The following is a 19,625-nucleotide window of genomic DNA, read 5'->3' as shown; positions in this document are numbered from 1 at the left end:
CAACTCATTTTGACATGATTAATTGAAAATTTTGAATTCCAAATATATCTGAAATGAATTTTGTGCTTGGGAGCATGTTGTACCATAGTGACTATCGATTGGTGTTATAAAATTCAGCCTTAGCAGCCACTAAGGCGTTTGACGGGATCTTATTGTCTATCATTAGTGCTAATTGTTCTTTTATATTAGAGTCGATCCTTGCTGCTCTAAGATGCACTAAAATAATTTGATCAAACTTTTCAAATTAAGTTCATAATTAGTAAAACTTATAATAATCGTTAGTGACTAAAATTATTAAAAATGTCATCTATTTGTAAAAAAAAATTATTTTTAATTACTTAAATATTTAAACTCTTGTTAGTCCCTTGACAACAGGTGACCGCCCGACTATTGCTTATGGACTTTTGAAACCTTTCTTTTGTATGATCATATCGTGTATCGATATGTTCATTGAACCGATTCCAATCACCTTATTGTTTTTATTAATTCCCAACAAGATCTTGTACATATTAATCCATTTATAAGATGAAAAACCATTGCCAAGTTAGGTGCATACAAAAACAGTAGCCTTGGTATCCATTTGTTATATTATGATGTCGTTGTTGGTGTTAGAGTTGGATATACATAGGGTGAGTGTCGGATAGGAGTGTGCATGCGGGTGTAGGTGTGGGTGTAGGGGTAGGTTAGGCGTAGACGTCGATATGTTCTTGTGGATGTTGTGTGCATGTCCATGTAGGCTGAGGTCGGGTTTGTGGGTTTGCGGTGGTTTGCTCTTGACTGCATAGATGGTCAGGGTGTTTGTTGAGAGAAATGATGATAGTTTGTTTTGATTTGATGAATTATGAATAAAACAAAGAGAATTTGGGATGACATTTTTGTCTACGTAGAAAACATAATAAGTGAAATCTAAAATCTTTTTATTTAGCAAAATAATGGCAAATTCTTTTGGATGCGAAAATTAATGATATATCTAAACAACTACAATTCGTTTGACTTTATCAACCAAACATAATTTCTATTAAAATTTAAATTACATTTACTCTAAATTTCTTTGAAAGCCATTAACCAAACAAACGTAATTTCACATGATCAAATACCACTATGGGATTGAACAAACTCACAAAGCTTTATACAATTTTAAGTTAACATTATAAAATTAATGACATACCCTTGCCGTTTTTCTAGCAAGAATCCATTTGAATTTTTTTGTAAAGAAGAAAAACAAACCTTTTTATTCACTGAACTAAAATAAACTCTTCCATTTACTCTTATGGCTTGACTAAAAACAACGAATATAAATCATGTGTTACATTATCAAAATTCTTAATTACCTCATTAAATATCTTTTGCGTTACATCATCATCCCTTCCATACTTTAAATATTATTTGTTTTGATTATTAATTTCTAAGAGTATATATATAACATAGTGAATGTAATAAGAAGCCAAGTTTCCCAATATTTATATTGATATCTTTTAAGTTTTCAGCACAAGATTAGTAAAATGATGAACACCAGATCTATTCTTGCTATTGTTGTTGCAATGATGTTTCTTTTTGGTGATGTTAACGCTCAAGACTGTAATCCGAATGAAGATATAAAGGATTGTTATCCAGCTCTAATTGCAAAAGGTTCACCATCACCAATTTGTTGTGAAGAATTACATCATCATACAAATTGCCTTTGCAAATACATAGACATTAATCAGATTTTGTTGCCACCACACTACCAATATCTCCCCAGTCTTGCCAATACTTGTGGCGTCTTCTTTCCTGTTTGTGAACTAGGGTTGTAGTTTGGTTGTGTCATTGTTACATCAAGAAAAATTACATCATGATGAATAAATTCATTCTTTTCATGTTTTAGTTTGATTTTTTTTACCTTTCCTTTTTGTTATATTAGTTTTTTTGAGCATGATATGCAACACACTTTTAATTTATTATATCAAACAATATGTTGGTATGTCAAGGTTTTTGTTGTGGGAGTGAACAGAGTTTAAGTGATTTTATTGATTGTATCATTCATATTTTATTTGTTGCTTCACATTGAATATATGTTAAAACATGGATATGAAATGTGCTTCGTCTAGTACTTAATACCATTGTGCTTCAAATGTGTAAAACTATTTGACATTGCTTCCCATGGAAAGTATTTTCTTGAATAGTTTCCGAAAAGGCCATTACTATTGAAATTTATCTTAACTTTTCCCCCACGTGCCCAATGGCATATGTAAAATTCAGGTAATCTCCAAGCTGATCTTCTAATAATTAGACACCATTATCTGGTGCAACACGGTCTCACCCTTTAGCATTGATTAAACATACACTCTTTAAAGCCTTTCATTATTACTAATGCCTACTTTGATACACTTAGCAACTCATTTTGACATGATTAATTGAAAATTTTGAATTCCAAATATATCTGAAATGAATTTTGTGCTTGGGAGCATGTTGTACCATAGTGACTATCGATTGGTGTTATAAAATTCAGCCTTAGCAGCCACTAAGGCGTTTGACGGGATCTTATTGTCTATCATTAGTGCTAATTGTTCTTTTATATTAGAGTCGATCCTTGCTGCTCTAAGATGCACTAAAATAATTTGATCAAACTTTTCAAATTAAGTTCATAATTAGTAAAACTTATAATAATCGTTAGTGACTAAAATTATTAAAAATGTCATCTATTTGTAAAAAAAAATTATTTTTAATTACTTAAATATTTAAACTCTTGTTAGTCCCTTGACAACAGGTGACCGCCCGACTATTGCTTATGGACTTTTGAAACCTTTTTTTTTGTATGATCATATCGTGTATCGATATGTTCATTGAACCGATTCCAATCACCTTATTGTTTTTATTAATTCCCAACAAGATCTTGTACATATTAATCCATTTATAAGATGAAAAACCATTGCCAAGTTAGGTGCATACAAAAACAGTAGCCTTGGTATCCATTTGTTATATTATGATGTCGTTGTTGGTGTTAGAGTTGGATATACATAGGGTGAGTGTCGGATAGGAGTGTGCATGCGGGTGTAGGTGTGGGTGTAGGGGTAGGTTAGGCGTAGACGTCGATATGTTCTTGTGGATGTTGTGTGCATGTCCATGTAGGCTGAGGTCGGGTTTGTGGGTTTGCGGTGGTTTGCTCTTGACTGCATAGATGGTCAGGGTGTTTGTTGAGAGAAATGATGATAGTTTGTTTTGATTTGATGAATTATGAATAAAACAAAGAGAATTTGGGATGACATTTTTGTCTACGTAGAAAACATAATAAGTGAAATCTAAAATCTTTTTATTTAGCAAAATAATGGCAAATTCTTTTGGATGCGAAAATTAATGATATATCTAAACAACTACAATTCGTTTGACTTTATCAACCAAACATAATTTCTATTAAAATTTAAATTACATTTACTCTAAATTTCTTTGAAAGCCATTAACCAAACAAACGTAATTTCACATGATCAAATACCACTATGGGATTGAACAAACTCACAAAGCTTTATACAATTTTAAGTTAACATTATAAAATTAATGACATACCCTTGCCGTTTTTCTAGCAAGAATCCATTTGAATTTTTTTGTAAAGAAGAAAAACAAACCTTTTTATTCACTGAACTAAAATAAACTCTTCCATTTACTCTTATGGCTTGACTAAAAACAACGAATATAAATCATGTGTTTCATTATCAAAATTCTTAATTACCTCATTAAATATCTTTTGCGTTACATCATCATCCCTTCCATACTTTAAATATTATTTGTTTTGATTATTAATTTCTAAGAGTATATATATAACATAGTGAATGTAATAAGAAGCCAAGTTTCCCAATATTTATATTGATATCTTTTAAGTTTTCAGCACAAGATTAGTAAAATGATGAACACCAGATCTATTCTTGCTATTGTTGTTGCAATGATGTTTCTTTTGGGTGATGTTAACGCTCAAGACTGTAATCCGAATGAAGATATAAAGGATTGTTATCCAGCTCTAATTGCAAAAGGTTCACCATCACCAATTTGTTGTGAAGAATTACATCATCATACAAATTGCCTTTGCAAATACATAGACATTAATCAGATTTTGTTGCCACCACACTACCAATATCTCCCCAGTCTTGCCAATACCTGTGGCGTCTTCTTTCCTGTTTGTGAACTAGGGTTGTAGTTTGGTTGTGTCATTGTTACATCAATAAAAATTACATTTTGATGAATAAATTCATTCTTTTAATGTTTTAGTTTGATTTTTTTTACCTTTCCTTTTTGTTATATTAGTTTTTGTGAGCATGCTATGCAACACACTTTTAATTTATTATATCAAACAATATGTTGGTATGTCAAGGTTTTTGTTGTGGGAGTGAACAGAGTTTAAGTGATTTCATTGATTGTATCATTGATATTTTATTTGTTGCTTCACATTGAATATATGTTAAAACTTGGATATGAAATGTGCTTCGTCTAGTACTTAATACCATTGTGCTTCAAATGTCTAAAACTATTTGACATTGCTTCCCATGGAAAGTATTTTCTTGAATAGTTTCCGAAAAGGCCATTACTATTGAAATTTATCTTAACTTTTCCCCCCGTGCCCAATAGCATATGTAAAATTCAGGCAATCTCCAAGCTGATCTTCTAATAATTAGACACCGTTATCTGGTGCAACACGGTCTCACCCTTTAGCATTGATTAAACATACACTCTTTAAAGCCTTTCATTATTACTAATGCCTACTTTGATACACTTAGCAACTCATTTTGACATGATTAATTGAAAATTTTGAATTCCAAATATATCTGAAATGAATTTTGTGCTTGGGAGCATGTTGTACCACAGTGACTATCGATTGGTGTTATAAAATTCAGCCTTAGCAGCCACTAAGGCGTTTGACGGGATCTTATTGTCTATCATTAGTGCTAATTGTTCTTTTATATTAGAGTCGATCCTTGCTGCTCTAAGATGCACTAAAATAATTTGATCAAACTTTTCAAATTAAGTTCATAATTAGTAAAACTTATAATAATCGTTAGTGACTAAAATTATTAAAAATGTCATCTATTTGTAAAAAAAAATTATTTTTAATTACTTAAATATTTAAACTCTTGTTAGTCCCTTGACAACAGGTGACCGCCCGACTATTGCTTATGGACTTTTGAAACCTTTCTTTTGTATGATCATATCGTGTATCGATATGTTCATTGAACCGATTCCAATCACCTTATTGTTTTTATTAATTCCCAACAAGATCTTGTACATATTAATCCATTTATAAGTTGAAAAACCATTGCCAAGTTAGGTGCATACAAAAACAGTAGCCTTGGTATCCATTTGTTATATTATGATGTCGTTGTTGGTGTTAGAGTTGGATATACATAGGGTGAGTGTCGGATAGGAGTGTGCATGCGGGTGTAGGTGTGGGTGTAGGGGTAGGTTAGGCGTAGACGTCGATATGTTCTTGTGGATGTTGTTTGCATGTCCATGTAGGCTGAGGTCGGGTTTGTGGGTTTGCGGTGGTTTGCTCTTGACTGCATAGATGGTCAGGGTGTTTGTTGAGAGAAATGATGATAGTTTGTTTTGATTTGATGAATTATGAATAAAACAAAGAGAATTTGGGATGACATTTTTGTCTACGTAGAAAACATAATAAGTGAAATCTAAAATCTTTTTATTTAGCAAAATAATGGCAAATTCTTTTGGATGCGAAAATTAATGATATATCTAAACAACTACAATTCGTTCGACTTTATCAACCAAACAGAATTTCTAGTAAAATTTAAATTACATTTACTCTAAATTTCTTTGAAAGCCATTAACCAAACAAACGTAATTTCACATGATCAAATACCACTATGGGATTGAACAAACTCACAAAGCTTTATACAATTTTAAGTTAACATTATAAAATTAATGACATACCCTTGCCGTTTTTCTAGCAAGAATCCATTTGAATTTTTTTGTAAAGAAGAAAAACAAACCTTTTTATTCACTGAACTAAAATAAACTCTTCCATTTACTCTTATGGCTTGACTAAAAACAACGAATATAAATCATGTGTTACATTATCAAAATTCTTAATTACCTCATTAAATATCTTTTGCGTTACATCATCATCCCTTCCATACTTTAAATATTATTTGTTTTGATTATTAATTTCTAAGAGTATATATATAACATAGTGAATGTAATAAGAAGCCAAGTTTCCCAATATTTATATTGATATCTTTTAAGTTTTCAGCACAAGATTAGTAAAATGATGAACACCAGATCTATTCTTGCTATTGTTGTTGCAATGATGTTTCTTTTGGGTGATGTTAACGCTCAAGACTGTAATCCGAATGAAGATATAAAGGATTGTTATCCAGCTCTAATTGCAAAAGGTTCACCATCACCAATTTGTTGTGAAGAATTAGATCATCATACAAATTGCCTTTGCAAATACATAGACATTAATCAGATTTTGTTGCCACCACACTACCAATATCTCCCCAGTCTTGCCAATACTTGTGGCGTCTTCTTTCCTGTTTGTGAACTAGGGTTGTAGTTTGGCTGTGTCATTGTTACATCAATAAAAATTACATTTTGATGAATAAATTCATTCTTTTCATGTTTTAGTTTGATTTTTTTTACCTTTCCTTTTTGTTATATTAGTTTTTGTGAGCATGCTATGCAACACACTTTTAATTTATTATATCAAACAATATGTTGGTATGTCAAGGTTTTTGTTGTGGGAGTGAACAGAGTTTAAGTGATTTTATTGATTGTATCATTGATATTTTATTTGTTGCTTCACATTGAATATATGTTAAAACATGGATATGAAATGTGCTTCGTCTAGTACTTAATACCATTGTGCTTCAAATGTCTAAAACTATTTGACATTGCTTCCCATGGAAAGTATTTTCTTGAATAGTTTCCGAAAAGGCCATTACTATTGAAATTTATCTTAACTTTTCCCCCACGTGCCCAATAGCATATGTAAAATTCAGGTAATCTCCAAGCTGATCTTCTAATAATTAGACACCGTTATCTAGTGCAACACGGTCTCACCCTTTAGCATTTATTAAACATACACTCTTTAAAGCCTTTCATTATTACTAATGCCTACTTTGATACACTTAGCAACTCATTTTGACATGATTAATTGAAAATTTTGAATTCCAAATATATCTGAAATGAATTTTGTGCTTGGGAGCATGTTGTACCACAGTGACTATCGATTGGTGTTATAAAATTCAGCCTTAGCGGCCACTAAGGCGTTTGACGGGATCTTATTGTCTATCATTAGTGCTAATTGTTCTTTTAAATTAGAGTCGATCCTTGCTGCTCTAAGATGCACTAAAATAATTTGATCAAACTTTTCAAATTAAGTTCATAATTAGTAAAACTTATAATAATCGTTAATGACTAAAATTATTAAAAATGTCATCTATTTGTAAAAAAAAAATTATTTTTAATTACTTAAATATTTAAACTCTTGTTAGTCCCTTGACAACAGGTGACCGCCCGACTATTGCTTATGGACTTTTGAAACCTTTTTTTTTGTATGATCATATCGTGTATCGATATGTTCATTGAACCGATTCCAATCACCTTATTGGTTTTATTAATTCCCAACAAGATCTTGTACATATTAATCCATTTATAAGTTGAAAAACCATTGCCAAGTTAGGTGCATACAAAAACAGTAGCCTTGGTATCCATTTGTTATATTATGATGCCGTTGTTGGTGTTAGAGTTGGATATACATAGGGTGAGTGTCGGATAGGAGTGTGCATGTGGGTGTAGGTGTGGGTGTAGGGGTAGGTTAGGCGTAGACGTCGATATGTTCTTGTGGATGTTGTGTGCATGTCCATGTAAGCTGAGGTCGGGTTTGTGGGTTTGCGGTGGTTTGCTCTTGGCTGCGTAGATGGTCAGGGTGTTTGTTGAGAGAGATGAGGATAGTTTGTTTTGATTTGATGAATTATGAATAACACAAAGAGAATTTGGGATGACATTTTTGTCTACGTAGAAAACATAATAAGTGAAATCTAAAATCTTTTTATTTAGCAAAATAATGGCAAATTCTTTTGGATGCGAAAATTAATGAAATATCTAAACAACTCAAATTTGCTTGATTTTATCAACCAAACAGAATTTCTATTAAAATTTAAATTACATTTACTCTAAATTTATTTGAAAGCCATTAACCAAACAAACGTAATTTCACATGATCAAATACCACTATGGGATTGAACAAACTCACAAAGCTTTATACAATTTTAAGTTAACATTATAAAATTAATGACATACCCTTGCCGTTTTTCTAGCAAGAATCCATTTGAATTTTTTTGTAAAGAAGAAAAACAAACCTTTTTATTCACTGAACTAAAATAAACTCTTCCATTTACTCTTATGGCTTGACTAAAAACAACGTATATAAATCGTGTGTTACATTATCAAAATTCTTAATTACCTCATTAAATATCTTTTGCGCTACATCATCATCCCTTCCATACTTTAAATTTTATTTGTTTTGATTATTAATATCTAAGAGTATATATATAACATAGTCAATGTAATAAGAAGCCAAGTTTCCCAATATTTATATTGATATCTTTTAAGTTTTCAGCACAAGATTAGTAAAATGATGAACACCAGATTTATTCTTGCTATTGTTGTTGCAATGATGTTTCTTTTGGGTGATGTTAACGCTCAAGACTGTAATCCGAATGAGGATATAAAGGATTGTTATCTAGCTCTAATTGCAAAAGGTTTACCATCACCAATTTGTTGTGAAGAATTAGATCATCATAGAAATTGCCTTTGCAAATACATAGACATTAATCAGATTTTGTTGCCACCACACTACCAATATCTCCCCAGTCTTGCCAATACTTGTGGTGTCTTCTTTCCTGTTTGTGAACTAGGGTTGTAGTTTGGTTGTGTCATTGTTACATCAATAAAAATTACATCTTGATGAATAAATTCATTCTTTTCATGTTTTAGTTTGATGTTTTTACCTTTCCTTTTTGTTATATTAGTTTTTGTGAGCATGCTATGCAACACACTTTTAATTTATTATATCAAACAATATGTTGGTATGTCAAGGTTTTTGTTGTGGGAGTGAACAGAGTTTAAGTGATTTTATTGATTGTATCATTGATATTTTATTTGTTGCTTCGCATTGAATATATGTTAAAACATGGATATGAAATGTGCTCCGTCTAGTACTTAATACCATTGTGCTTCAAATGTCTAAAACTATTTGACATTGCTTCCCATGGAAAGTATTTTCTTGAATAGTTTCCGAAAAGGCCATTACTACTGAAATTTATCTTAACTTTTCCCCCACGTGCCCAATAGCATATGTAAAATTCAGGTAATCTCCAAGCTGATCTTCTAATAATTAGACACCGTTATCTGGTGCAACACGGGCTCACCCTTTAGCATTGATTAAACATCCACTCTTTAAAGCCTTTCATTATTACTAATACCTACTTTGATACAGTTAGCAACTCATTTGGACATGATTAATTGAAAAGTTTGAATTCCAAATATATCTTAAATGTATTTTTGTGCTTGGGAGCATGTTGTACCACATTGACTATCGATCAGTGTTGTAAAATTTAGCATTAGCGGCCGCTAAAGCGTTTGACGGGATCTTATTTTCTAGAGTAAGTTACACAAATGGTCCCTATGGTTTAGGGTAATTTGCGCGTTTGGTCCCTAACTTCTTTTTTTAACTCGAAAGGTCCCTACTGTTTGTTTTTGTTACGCGTTTGGTCCCTGTCTTACCTAAAAAGACTATTTTGCCATTGATTTTTTAATTTATTTAAATAAACACCCCCAACCCCACCCCTCTCACCTTACCTTACCTACCCCACCATTTTTCTCTATTTAAATAATAGTTTTTTTAGGTAAGATAGGACCAAGCGCGTAACAAAAACAAACAGTAGGGACCAAAAGCATAACAAAAACAAATAACAACGACCTTCCGAGTTAAAAAAATAAGTGAGGGACCAAGCGCGCAACTTACTCCAAACCATAGGGACCATTAGTGTAATTTACTCTATTTTCTATGATTGGTGCTAATTGTTCTTTTAAATTATAGTCGATCCTTACCGGTCTAAGATGCACTAAAAATAATATGATCAAACTTTTCAAAATAAGTTCATAATTAGTCAAACTTACAATAATCGTTAGTGACTAAAATTATTAAAAATTTCATCTATTAGTAAAAAACCTTATTTTTAATTACTTAAATATTTAAACTCTAGTTTGTCCCTTGACAACAGGTGACTGCCCGACTACTGCTTATGGACTTTTGAAACCTTTTTTTTGTATGATCATATCGTGTATCGATATGTTAATTGAACCGATTCCAATCACCTTATTGGTTTTATTAATTCCCATCAAGATCTTGTACATAATAATCCTTTCATAAGTTGAAAAACCATTGCCAAGTTAGGTGCGTACAAAAAGACTAGCCTTGGTATCCATCCGTTATATTATGATGTCGTTGTTGGTGTTAGAGTGGGATGTACATAGGGTGAGTGTAGGGTAGGAGTGTGCATGCGGATGTAGGTGTGAGTGTAGGGGTAGGTTAGGTGTAGACGTCGATATGTTCTTGTGGATGTAGTGTGCATGTCGGTGTAGGCTGAGGTCGGGTTTGTGGGTTTGTGGTGGTTCGCTCTTGGCTACATAGATTGTAACAACCCGAAGTTGTTCATCGCCGAAACCTATTTCGTACTTAAAATTCGTCTATGGTGGTTCGTTCTGTTTTCGTTTTTGGGCTAAATTATTAAAATTTATATGTTTATTTTAATCTCATGAGTGTCCAAACCTCTTAGGAACTCATGAAATTGCCCAAAATGTTTATTTGAAAATTTTTAGAAACGTCCCCGCCGGGTTACGACAACTTAATCGGGTGTGACCAAAAGCCCCGTTTAACGTCGTATCGAGTAGAAATCCACCGTGTCCAAGACTTAGAACATATTTAAAGTTGATTAAGCTTCCATTGAAGCTTTTACACTCTCTCACTACTCTCTCTCCTCAAACCAAAGATTAGGTCCAAAAATCATCCAAAACAAGCTTCAAATTATCAAGGTAACCATCCTAGCTCCTCGTATATCACCTTTTGTCACACCCCGAAAACCAAAGGAGGAAACATTTCCGGGGTTGACTCCACGTTGAGTATTAAATCCAATGCACATAGTAAAACAGTAAACGCAAAACATTACATTACATAATATTGTTTAGATCTGTTTGAAAGAAAGGTTATACAAGTGTTATATACATATATCATATGGACAAAAGCAAAGACGAGTCTTCGGAATGCTTCATCTTCTCCAAAAGATGGCGGTGTACCTGTCTAACGCTGACCTGAGAATACAAGCAGCTTGAAAATCAGCATAAAGCTGGTGAGTTCATAAGCGGTTTAGTTTTGAAAAGAACGAGTTTCCTTTGCTTTCTGAAAAATTTGTTGTTCAAGAAAATCTCATATTTTCTTATGAAAACAGTTTAGTTATCTTTTGTTACAAATCCGAAAACGATTTGTTATGTCATTCCAGGAAAATCCCATATTTTCCTAATAGTTTAGTTATTCGTTTGTTACTTTATTCGTATATGAGTTGTTATGCTATCCCAGGAAAATCCCATATTTTCCTATGTATTAAGTTGTCTATTCGTTTCTAATTTCGTTACTAGTTGTTATGTTACTTCAGGAAAATCCCATATTTTCCTACGTGTTGAGGTTGGTTCTTAGGTTTGATTTCGAAGTACTAGTAATTATCATACTTGTAGTATTAGTTAAGTATTCTAAACTCTTAGTTATCCTACATTCGAATGTCTATCATCTACTAACTTAGTTGTATTTTCGAATATTCGGATTCACCAGAAACGTACATTACAGTATTTTCGATTATTCTGATGATTTCCAAAAGAGTACATTAGTTATATTTTCGTATCTCTTGCGACATTCTAAGGCAGATGTATTCGAAACTCAGTAGAGGTCCAGAGGGGTACTTTCGTATTAAATTCAAAACTCTAGTGACATTCAAAGCGTACACTAACTGTATATTCGAAGTCTTGGTGTCATCCAAAGGCGTTATTTCGCATTCGTAGTGCTATTTTTATTCGTATTCGTATTCGTTCTATGCTATTAGTTATATTCGTATTCGCATTCGTATTCGTATTTGTACTATCCTATTGGTTATATTCGTATTCCCACTCGCATTCGTATTTGTACTATACTATTGGTTATATTCGTATTCGCATTCGTATTCGTATTTGTACTATACTATTGGTTATATTCGTATTCGCATTCAGATTCGTATTCGTACTATACTATTGGTTATATTCATATTCGTATTCGTATTCGTTTAGTATTAATCTTAGTTATGATTAGTATGACTTCTTTTACAAAAAGTAATTTAGTTTAAAACACTTTTTAAAGAAATCTGACTTTAGTCTAACTGTTTACCCTGCAATTTCAAATCATTAGTTATCATGATTTTCGATATTAGAAACATACATGACATAAAACATTTGAACTGAAAATACGTTTAAGTACAAGATTTCTTTGTACTTTAGCTTGTATTCCCCCCTGAAAACATTTGAAAAACATTTGAAAAAGGGTAGACGTATGAACTCACCGGTTGAGAAACGCGTCGGTTTGGATCCTAAACGTCAGTTCTAGGTTCACGAACGCACAAGATTCCTATGGATTATCTAATGATACACATTTGTATATATTAAGGAGTTGATTAATTTATTTGTTAAGTACATACACTTCTAGTTGCGGAAACACCCCATTACAAGTGTTTTGAAGGACCCGGGTGGCATTTAAGGACTTGTATGACTAGGGAATGGAGTTTACTCTTCAAGAGTAAACTCCTTAAGGAGTTTACTGCCCTAAATACCTCATCCACATGAGTTCACGGCCGTGAACTCATGGAGGGTTCTTTTGGATGCAAAATGGTTTCAAAATACAAGGATAATTTAGCTAGGAATTTATCTAGGGCATTAGGATCAATTTAGACTTAATTAAATACCATTTATTGGAGTTTACGGCAGTAAACATGGAGTTTACGGCCATAAACTCCGCCCTCACATCCAATCCTTAAAGTTTTGGTCCTCAAACAATCACATTTGATTCCAATGATTTTTCCCAAGCCTTGTATGGATTTTAGGGGACTTTTGGCATGATTTTTGGAGTTTACGGCCCATGAACCTCCTCATGGCCGTGAACTCTTTTGAAAGGGTGTTTTTATATGTTTTAACGCTTCTAAATTGATGGTAGACACTTCTAGAATTTATCCTAAGGTTTAAAGTGTGTTTAAGTGGCATCTTAACACATTTAGAGGAGTTTACTCCCCAATAATATGAGTTTACGGCCCAAGCATGTCCTTGGGCAGTAAAATCAAGTTTACTCCTCTAAATTGACGTTCAATGTGTTCCAAGGCCAATTCCATAATTCTACAAGTCGTATCTAAGCCTTATTGGTGTTTTGGAAGTTTTTAAGGGTTTAAAAACCCCTTTAATATGTGTTTACTCTCCATGATATGGAGTTTATGGCCCAAGCATGATCTTGGGCAGTAAACTCATGTTTACTCTCCAAAAATTAAGTTCAAGGTGTTCTAAGTCCGGTCCATTAAGCCATTAAGCCATATCTAAGCTCCAAAGGTCGATTGGAAGGGTTTTGGGGCTCCAAAACCCATTTTATGTGAGTTCACGGCCTAGGACTGTTCTAGGGCCGTAAACTCATGAATATGGTCCTATTCCATGATTTGAACTCGAATTTGAAGGTCTAAGATGTTATACTAGGAATTAGGGTAGTTACCTGGGTGATTTGGAGCTTAGATTTGATGATTTTGGACCTAATTCTTGAGTTTGAGGAGAGAGGTTAGAGAGTGAGTAGAGAGATGAAGCAAAAGCTTCAAATGAATGATTGAACACGATTAAATAGTTCCCAAAACTTGGACACGGTGGAATTCTTCCCGATACTGGCATTAAACGGGGCTTTTGGTCGCACCCGATTAAGTTTCCGTAACTCAGCGGGGACGTTTCTAAAATTTATGAAATGAACATTTTGGGCTAATTTCATGAGTTCCTACTGGGTTTGGACACTCATTAGATTATAATAAACATATAAGTTTAAGTAATTTAGCCCGAAATGAAATTGAAACGAATCGATAAACGACGAATTTTTACGGGTAGAACGGGTTTTTCGGCGATGGAAAATTTCGGGTTGTTACATTATCCCCCCGTTAGAGGGAATTTCGTCCTGAAATTTAATGATTAAGATACATATCATGAAATGAAAAAGGGATGCGAATGGATCAGCTACTCCGGGTTTTCATGCTCCCAAGTGGCATCGGGTCTCCGCTTGACGTTCCAGTGAACCCTCACTATCGGGACACGTCTTGGTTTCGTTGGGTAGATACTTCTTAAGGACCGATACGTGAAGTATCAGAAGGGTGTTACTAAGTTCCAAGGGTAACCAGAGTTTGAAGGTTACGGAATCGTTCCTACAAGTATCACGAAGCGTCTAATGCTACGAAGTTATAGGTTTCTATAGGTATCTCTGGTGCCGACTAGTTCCCTATCGTCTTAGCTTTTGGAAAGGTTCATGGGTATGACTGCTTTACTTATCTACATAACCAGAGAAAATGGTTGACCGAAGGGCACCACTACGAACTCGTGGTGATCATGCCAGGTCTTGGTCGCTGTATTGGATACATCATCCTCCCGGAGGTTCGGTTACGAGGCAGTTCCAGGGATTAGGTCGATATAAGACTTGACTAGACGTTCGGAAGGAATTCTCGAGAATTTTCGGGAAAAGGCATCAGGGAAAGAGTTGCAGATTTCCCGTTTCCCGAATATCACACAGACGGGGAATGCATGGGAAACTTTCTAAGCTTTGATGTACGAAGATGCGAAGGTTGGATTTAGGTTTGATGCCGAAAATCATGAGAGTTGGGTCAGAGGAAAGATTCGGACGGACGACTCTTTCGAAGACAAGAATAACAGCATGAATGAGATTCAGTCATTACATGCCAATGATCACATCAAAGCTTTTCACGAAAAGTTTACCATTAGATCGAATGGAAAGGAATAATCATCCAAATTGAGGATACGATCTAAGGGTATGACGTTAACGTTCTCTTTCTCACTGGTTGGTCATCTCGACGGTACATGTTTCGATTGCTAACGAAGGATTTAGTTTAGAAAGATATTTGAATGAATGATTAGCAAATTCTTTCAACATTAGAATCGAAAAGGATCACGGGAACAAGATTCATCGGGGAGGAGTATACTTGTGGCAACGGTGGGGTCGGCGGCTGTCCTTTCTTGTCCCATAGTTAAGACTCTCCCGGTGTTGCCAGATATTACTGCCCTAGGACAGTTTCGTCTATAATGCCCGACCTCTCCACAACTATAGCAGGTTTGACCGATACCAGCTCCAGAAGCTTGACTAATTGGTTGGGTTGGGGTTTTGCAGCTTCGCGCAAGGTGACCTTCATGGCCACAGTTTTTACAAAACTTTGCACGATAAGGGCCAGGGATGCGATGATGGTAGCTACATCGGTTACACAACGGGAGGATACCGGCATATCCGGTGACAGGTGCTTGGGCTGAGGAACCTACAACAGATGCAGCAACAGGGGTAGTGGCAGCGTGGACTGCCACTATCTGGTGTTTCTTCGAGGGTTCTGGGGAAGATTGACTCTTCTTCTTCTTTTTGCAAAACTTCCTTTTCTCGCCACTCTTTTCTGTTGGCTCGGGAGTGGTGTCTGCTTCTTCTTGGTCATCATTATGATCGATCAGGGTTTGTGCTAGACATTTGGCGCTGTCATAGGTATCCGGCTTCGCAGCTATAACGTTCCCTTTTGTTGGCTGGGTTAATCCCCAGATGAACCTCTCAATCTTATTGCTCTCCGGGGTAACCATCCCCGGACAAAGAAGTGCCAAGTCGTCAAACCTTAAAGTGTAAGCGGCGATATCGGAACCTTTCATCTTCAGGTTCCAGAGTTCATGCTCCAACTTCTGGATTCTACCCCGAGGGTAATACTCTGCACGCAGAAGTTCCTTCATAACTTCCCATCCCATAGCATTGGCTACAGGTAGAGTCAGGGATTTGACTCGGCCGTTCCACGAAGTCAAAGCTTTATCGATGAGCGTACAAGCGGCAAATTTTACCTTGTCGGATTCCGAACAGGCACAAATCTCGAAGATAGATTCGATTTTCTCTAACCACCGAGATAGAGCAATGACACCCCCTGTGCCATCGAAGAATGTGGGTTTTGCATTCATAAAGTCTTTATAGGAACACTCATTCCGGTGTCCTTGATTACCTTCCAGGTTTTGGGTTTGGGTACCACCCCCTGAACCACTAGGGTTTAGTTAAGGCAGGATGGCTGATATTGTGGCAGTAATGGCTGCCTGAAGTGTTTCCAGATCGATTTGAAGAGGAGGTGGTGGAGGCGGAGGGTTGTTGGTGTTCTTCGAGCTGGGTCTTTTCCTCGGAGGCATCTTGATCTAAAAAGATCAGGAAAGGGAAGATCACAAGTCCTCTGAATTGAATCAAGAGATATGGATCAAGGGATATCTCATCAAGACAGATATAATATTAAGCGATAAAACAGGAAGGATTTATCACAACAAATAATTTATCGCTAAAGGAATGATCAAGGAACAATGCTTGAATGAGAACTTCTACAACGGATCGGCTCGAGAAATACTCCCATAGTATTTCATGGTTCGCTGCAACGACGACTCGTTGTTTGGGATATCGGGTAAGTTTTAGGTATGATGCGTACCACAGTCACTCCCAAGCACATGTTGGCCGTGTCTCGAATGAAAATAGTTGGCCAGGCTATATTGATCCTAGACACGACAGATAACTGCCCAGGTTTAACCGCAACGTATAACACCCATTTACTTATATTTTGTTCTACTTGTAGTTACGGATTTCGACAGTCGGGTATACTTGTATACTTTAGAAAATACTTATATTTGTAGAGTATACTTTTAGTTCAGAGCACTTAGGCCCCTTAATGTTTATAGTCTTATACCATGTAAGCTTTGGTATACAAGTTCACTATAAACAAGGGCTCTGATACCAATCTGTCACACCCCGAAAACCAAAGGCGGAAACATTTCCGGGGTTGACTCCATGTTGAGTATCAAATCCAATGCACATAGTAAAACAGTAAACATAAAACCTTACATTACATAATATTGTTTACATCTGTTTGAAAGAAAGGTTATACAAGTGTTATATACATATATCATATGGACAAAAGCAAAGACGAGTCTTCGGAATGCTCCATTTTCTCCAAAAGGTGGCGGTGTACCTGTCTAACGCTGACATGGGAATACAAGCAGCTTGAAAATCAGCATAAAGCTGGTGAGTTCATAAGCGGTTTAGTTTTGAAAAGAACGAGTTTCCTTTGCTTTCTGAAAAATTTGTTGTTCAATAAAATCCCATATTTTCTTATGAAAACAGTTTAGTTATCTTTTGTTACAAATCCAAAAACGATTTGTTATGTCATTCCAGGAAAATCCCATATTTTCCTAATAGTTTAGTTATTTGTTTGTTACTTTATTCGTATATGACTTGTTATGCTATCCCAGGAAAATCCCATATTTTCCTATGTATTAAGTTGTCTATTCGTTTCTAATTTTGTTACTAGTTGTTATGTTACTTCAGGAAAATCCCATATTTTCCTATGTGTTGAGGTTGGTTCTTAGGTTTGATTTCGAAGTACTAGTAATTATCATACTTGTAGTATTAGTTAAGTATTCTAAACTCTTAGTTATCCTACATTCGAATGTCTATCATCTACTAACTTAGTTGTATTTTCGAATATTTGGATTCACCAGAAACGTACATTACAATATTTTCGATTATTCTGATGATTTCCAAAAGAGTACATTAGTTGTATTTTCGTATCTCTGGCGACATTCTAAGGCAGATGTATTCGAAAATCAGTAGAGGTCCAGAGGCGTACTTTCGTATTAAATTCGAAACTCTAGTGACATTCAAGGCGTACACTAACTGTATATTCGTAGTCTTGGTGTCATCCAAAGGCATTATTTCGCATTCGTAGTCCTATTTCTATTCGTATTCGTATTCGTTCTATGCTATTAGTTATATTCATATTCGCATTCGTATTCGTATTTGTACTATCCTATTGGTTATATTCGTATTCGCATTCATATTTGTACTATACTATTGGTTATATTCGTATTCGCATTCGTATTCGTATTTGTACTATACTATTGGTTATATTCGTATTCGCATTCAGATTCGTATTCGTACTATACTATTGGTTATATTTGTATTCGTATTCATTTAGTATTAATCTTAGTTATGATTAGTATGATTTCTTTTACAAAAAGTAATTTAGTTTAAAACACTTTTTAAAGAAATCTGACTTTAGTCTAACTGTTTACCCTGCAATTTCGAATCATTAGTTATCATGCTTTTCGATATTAGAAACATACATTACATAAAACATTTGAACTGAAAATACGTTTAAGTACAAGATTTCCTTGTACTTTTGCTTGTATTCCCCCTGAAAACATTTGAAAAACATTGAAAAACATTTGAAAAAGGGTAGGGGTATGAACTCACCGGTTGAGAAAGGCGTCGGTTTGGATCCTAAACTTCAGTTCTGGGTTCACAAACGCACAAGATTCCTATGGCTTATCAAATGATACACATTTGTATCTAATTAGGACTTGATTAATTTATTTGTTAATGACATACACTTCTAGTTGCGGAAACACCCCATTACAAGTGTTTGGAAGGACCCGGGTGGCATTTAAGGACTTGTATGACTAGGGAATGGAGTTTACTCTTCAAGAGTAAACTCCTTAAGGAGTTTATTGCCCTAAATACCTCATCCACATGAGTTCACGGCCGTGAAATCATGGAGGGTGCTTTTGGATGCAAAATGGTTTCAAAATACAAGGATAATTTAGCTAGGAATTTATCTAGGGCATTAGGATCAATTTAGACTTAATTAAATACCATTTATTGGAGTTTACAGCGGTAAACATGGAGTTTACGGCCGTAAACTCCCCCCTCACATCCAATCCTTAAAGTTTTGGTCCTTAAACAATCACATTTGATTCCAATGATTTTTCCCAAGCCTTGTATGGATTTTAGGGGACTTTTGGCATGATTTTTGGAGTTTACGGCCCACGAACCCCCTCATGGTCGTGAACTCTTTTGAAAGGGTGTTTTTATATGTTTTAAGGCTTCTAAATTGATGGTAGACACTTCTAGAATTTATCCTAAGGTTTAAAGTGTGTTTAAGTGGCATCTTAACACATTTAGAGGAGTTTACTCCCCAAGAATATGACTTTATGGCCCAAGCATGCTCTTGGGCAGTAAACTCAAGTTTACTCCTCTAAATTGACGTTCAATGTGTTCCAAGGCCAATTCCATAATTCTACAAGTCGTATCTAAGCCTTATTGGTGTTTTGGAAGTGTTTAAGGGCTTAAAAACCCCTTTAATATGTGTTTACTCTCCATGATATGGAGTTTATGGCCCAAGCATGATCTTGGGCAATAAACTCATGTTTACTCTCCAAAAATTAAGTTCAAGGTGTTCTAAGTCTGGTCCATTAAGCCATTAAGC

The sequence above is a fragment of the Lactuca serriola genome, chromosome 8 (genome assembly GCF_051521515.1).
Source record: "Lactuca serriola cultivar US96UC23 chromosome 8, Lser_US96UC23_V15, whole genome shotgun sequence".
Classification (NCBI taxonomy): Eukaryota; Viridiplantae; Streptophyta; class Magnoliopsida; order Asterales; family Asteraceae; genus Lactuca; species Lactuca serriola.
Note: the sequence above shows the minus strand (reverse complement) of the source record.